The 5,597-nt window shown below is 40.3% G+C and overlaps 1 pseudogene; it reads left to right on the forward strand.

Annotated features, from left to right (window-relative positions):
• Positions 1–3,510: 3,510 nt before the first annotated feature.
• On the forward strand, positions 3,511–5,347 carry LOC106828121 (bifunctional 3'-phosphoadenosine 5'-phosphosulfate synthase 1 pseudogene; annotated as a pseudogene).
• Positions 5,348–5,597: the final 250 nt, after the last annotated feature.

Here is a 5,597-nt window from a genome sequence, read left to right on the forward strand (position 1 = left end):
GACAGAGTATTTGTGAGGAGTAGGGTGGAAAGTTTTATGTGTTCAATAACATGAATTTCCCCTCATAAGGGCTGATCTTGCTACCACCATGCCAAGTGGCCAACTTGCCACAAGCAGGTTGATATGACACCACTCCCCAGCAGACTGGCCTGCTTCCTGGTGGCAGTTGATTACAATAAACTCTTCTGTCACGGAAGAGGCAGTGATTTGTCCTCACAGACATAGACATATATTTCAGATACAGAAATGCCATTACTGTCCACAGTACTTTTGACAACATCATCTTTTCAAATATCTTATCTATCGCCATGGTATTCTACACAATATAACCTTACAATGGCTGACACATAAAATCGCAGAAGATGTGTGCCACTGGACTTATGTCCACATAATTCACTGGCCTTAGTATGTCCTCCCATGACTCAGAAAGCAGATGGCTACAAAGAATGGTGAGATGGCCTACTGAAGCCACAGTTACAGCATCAGCTAGAAAACAACATCGTGGAATGTAGGGGTTCTAGCATAGAGGAGGAAATATATTCTTAAACCAGCAGCCAATATCTAGTTCCACTCTCCTATAGCCAGAATTAACAGTTCCAGGGATCAAGTTGTAGAGGTGAGAATGGTTCCTCTCAGTATTACACCAATAAATTACCAGAGGAAGTTCTTCTTCCCTTCAAATTTGGTTTTGGGGATGTTGGTGTCTAGCGGAAGAATATTGGTGTCCAATAGTGGAACTGTGTATCTACTAGGATATACAGTTATGGCCTTGTTGAGTTAAAAACTGAGACGACTTTCTAAAATTTCTGGACCCTCATGCTATCTAATGAACAAACATATAGGGTGTCACTACATAGTTGGTGATGACAGATCATAATTACAAGTGGAAATTGGGTTGCAGCTACTCAATCAGTACAAACTATGACTGGAGCCAGGGAACTCACTAGGGCATCTTAGTGTTTCCTGTGCTCAATAATTCTGAATTGTGGAAAACTATGACAACCCAGTAAAAAGGGGGTCACCAAGGACTGAGATCCTACAGGAATGGAGGTTTGAGTCACCCCACCAGATAAAGAACATTGTTCAGCTAAGATGGATAATAACAGGAACATAAAACAGGTTGTGAAAGAAGGTGGCTATCATTATCAACTTAAGTTTCATGTCTAGTCACAGGAGTAGAGGCTATAGCAGCTATGTTTTATGTTAGTTAGCTGTTTGTCTTAAACCCTGTTTCCTCCCTTTACTTTATATGAAGAACACTAGTGGCAGCTGAACATTACTCTTCAGGTAGGATTTTGACTACTCCATGATGAGACTTTAGCTCAGGGGACTTTGGGTGCGCCCTGTAATGGGGAAACAATATTTCACCTGGACAAATGACAAGAGGATGCTGAGAGACAAATGTGCTTGGCTGTGCTGGGTATCTTCCATTTGACCTTCATATCCTTGCTTCACCTTTCTACTTGGGCTATGTCCCAGGTATGAATTGCATTAACAAGCTCCTCTGCTTTCTGGTTTCCATTTTAGTTCCAACTGGACAGGAGTTTAAAGGGAAAGAAAAGACAAAAATTGGGAATTTTCTTCTTTCTGCTTATTCCTTATTGTACCACAGCTTGTCAGGGGCTGTGTTTCTCTATCTAAGGCCATAGTTCTTGTCCTGTGGTCTTTTCCTACAGCTACATCTCTCTCTCCATTTCCAAATCCTGCTAATCTCTCACTCTCCTTGTTCCTTCAGATCTATGGGTCACATTAAATCCTATGCATATATGGCAATTGATTTAAGACGTGGAGAATTGCTAAATAGTGAGAGAAAGATGATTTTTCAGTCAATGATGCTTCATCAACTGAATATCTATATGGAGAAAAATAAATTACCCCTAGCTCAAATCATATATAAAAATTGATTCCAGGTGAGTTGTTGGCTGAAACATCTAGAAGGTAACATTGTCATGAACTAGAAGTAGGGAGATACGTTTTTAACCAAGTCACCAAAAAGCACTAGCCAAAAAGGAAACGCCAAATACGGAACTGCATTAACATTAAGAATTTCATTTATCAAAAGACATCTTAAATAGGAATAAAAGTAATGTATACAGTGAAAGGAAACATTTTCAACACATATAACCAGGAAAGGACTCAACGGAATATATGAAAACTCCTACAGATCCAAGAAAAAGACAGATAACCCAATATAAAAACAGGCAGGGGCCTCAACAAGCACTTTTCAAAAGAGGTAATCTAAATGACAACATAAAAAGGAGCTCAACTTTGTTGTGATAAATGCAAATGAAAATCATAGTGTGATACCACTGCATCCAAACTAGTAGGACTAAAGATTTTTTTTAAATGGTGATACTAACTTTGGGCAAGGAGATAAAGCAATGGAAATCTTTATATACTGCCGATGGGAGTGTCAGTTGATTTAACCACATTGAAAATTCTCTGCAATTATCAACTAAAGCTGAGCAGACATAAACCCATAAACGTCCCAGCAGATCACTCCTATGTATAACCCAACACAATTGCATGTTTGCGTGCAACAAGACACACGTTCAAGAACATTAACAGCAGAGATTTTTATAATATTCTAAAAACAAGAAAATAACCAAATGTCATTAAATAAATAAATTGTATTATATTCATTCAATGGAATAGTGTACAGCAATGAAATGAACAAACTACAAGTACAAGGATGAATTTTTCAAACATAAAATCGAGCAAGAGAAGACAGACAAGAATACATTCTATATGATTCCATTTGTGTAAAATTCAGAAAACATTTAAAACTAAACTATAGAGTTAGGAATATAGGCTTAACAAAATGTTTACCCTCTAAGGCATGATAATGATTACCTTTAAAGGATAGCTCTTAAATGCCCAGGTAGAAAGGTGAAGCAAACTACCAAACTTACAGAAAAAGTACCACAAAGAAATACTATAAATAATTGTATACCAACAAATTAGATCATTTAGAGGAAATGGACAAATTCCTAGTAACACACATTACTGAAACTGACTCAAGAAGAAATAAAAAAATTTGAGTAGACCTACAACACAGAGACTGAATTGTAGTTTAAAAGCATCCCACAAAGCAAAGCCCAGAACCAGATGGCTTCCCTGGTGAATTCCATCAAACATACAAATATGAATTAATACCAATCCTTCACAAACTTTTCCAAAATGCAGAGGAAGAGGGATCATTTTCCAACCAGTCTAAGAGGCCAGTATCACCCTGAAACCAAAACAAAACACATAGCAGGAAAAGAAACCAGCCCACCTACCTCTGCACTGGCCCATCTCTGACGCCTGGGAGACAGCTGAGCCCTTGGAGTCTCAAGCACCATCGCACACGTGCCTATCCTATGTCAGTGTGTGCCAGTCCGATGCGAGGAGTCCTGGCCTGCCCAACCCAGCCCCACCCCCATCTGCCCCCGCCCCCTCGCAGGCCTCCCCTTCTTCTGCTACGGTCTAGTCACTGGGAACCCCAGCACCCATGCCCACTCTGAAGCTATGGAGGTCCCCAGGAGCCTGTGCAAGAAAGTAAAGCTGAGCAATAACGTGCAGAACTGGGGGGTGCAGAGATCAACTGTCAGCTATCAAGTTTGACATGTCAGCAGGAACAAGAGAGGTCAGATGTTGGGGACTGGGAAGGCTTTCGTGCTTGCAGTTTGGCTGACAGGCTTATTTGGAGCAAGGAAGAGCATGGTGAGCATGGTTTGCCTTTCTATTCCATGCTGCACTTTGGATGGTGACAACATTCATCAAGGTCTCAATAAAAATCTTGGCTTTAGTCCTGAAGACAGAGAAGAGAATTTCGATGCATTGCAGGGGTTGCTAAACTATTTGCAGATGCTGGCTTAGTGTGCATCACAAGTTTTATATCGTTTTATACTCAGGATCAGAGCAATGCAAGGCAAATTCATGAGGGTGCAAATTTACCTTTTTCTAAACGATCTGTTGATGCTCCTATGCATGTTTGTGGACAGAGAGATATCAAAGAACTCTACAGACAAGCATGGGCTGGAGAAATTAAAGATTTCACTGGGATTGATTCTGAATGTGAAAAACCAGAGACCCCTGAATTGGTGTTGAAAACAGACTCCTGTGATATAAATGACTGCGTCCAGCAAATTGTGGAACTTCTACAGGAATGGGATATCAAACCCATGAATACCTCTTATGAAGTAAAAGAACTGTATGTGCCAGAAAATAAACTACATTTGTCAAAAACAGATGCAGAAACATTACTGGCACTGAAAATTAGTAAGTGGATATGCAGTGGGTACAGATTTTGTGGAAGGTTGGGAAACCCCACTGAATGACTTTATGAGAGAGAAAGAGTACTTACAATGCCTTCATTTCGATTGTCTTCTGGATGGGGGTGTCATGAACTTGTCAGAGCCTATAGTTCTGATAGCTATTCATGAAGATAAAGAGAGGCTGGATGGTCAAACAGCAATTGCTGTCATGTAGGAGGGCTGCTATCTGGCTATTTTTCACAGTTCAGAGCTCTTTGAGCACAGGATGGAAGAGTGCTGTGCCAGACAGTGGGGAACAACATGCAAGAACCACCCCTACATCAAGATGGTTATGGAACAAGGAGATTGGCTGATTGGAAGAGATCTTCAAGTCTGGGACCAAGTTTATTGGAATGATGGTCTTGGTTAGTATTGTTTTACTCCTACTGAGCTAAAGCGGATTTTTAAAGGTATGAATGCTGATGCTATCTTTGCATTTCAATTACATAAGCCATTGCTCAATAGACATGCTCTATTAATGCAGGATACCTATTAGCAACTTCTAGAGAGGAGCTACTGGCACTCTTGTCCTTTTCAATAACTTTCTTGATAGCTAGACAAAGGATGATGATGTTCCTTTGGTGTAGCTCTTGAAGCAGCATGCTGCAGTGCTGAAAGGGAGGAGTTCTGAATCCTGAAATAACAGTGATGCCATCTTCCTATCTCCCATGATCTATGCTGGATCAACTGATATCCAGTGGAATTGCAGAGCATGGATGGTTGCAGGAGTCAATTTTTACATTATTGGGCGAGACCCTAAGGGCATGCCTCGTCCAGAAGCAGGGAAGGATCTTTATGAGCTGATTCATGACACTAAAGTGCTGACAATGGCCCCTGGCCTGATCATCTTGGAAATAGTTGCAACTTAAAACAAGAAAAAGAAGCATATGGACTACTATGACTCTGAACACCATGAAGACTTTGAATTTATTTCAAGAACACAAATGTGCAAACTTACCTGAGAAGGCCAGAAACCTCCTGAAGTTTTCATGGATCCCAAGGCCTAGACTGTGCCGATGGAATACTGCAAATACTTGGAGAAAGCTTAAGCTGTTAACCCAGTCACTTCATCTTTAACACTTCCCTGAGTAGCAAGAGGGGACCACACAATTACCGTTGGCATTTCTTTGTGGTGGTGTCTGTCTGGACAACACTTCATAAAAACAGACCATTTTCCTTAACCAGCATCAATTTCAGTCTGCTTTATGGGGTGTATTTTGAACTAGTGTAACACACTGCTGGTGTCAATGTATATTTTCCACTTATTATAGTTAATATTTCTACAATACAATTTTAAAA

Source organism: Equus asinus, chromosome 16, assembly GCF_041296235.1.
Source record: "Equus asinus isolate D_3611 breed Donkey chromosome 16, EquAss-T2T_v2, whole genome shotgun sequence".
Lineage (NCBI taxonomy): Eukaryota > Metazoa > Chordata > Mammalia > Perissodactyla > Equidae > Equus > Equus asinus.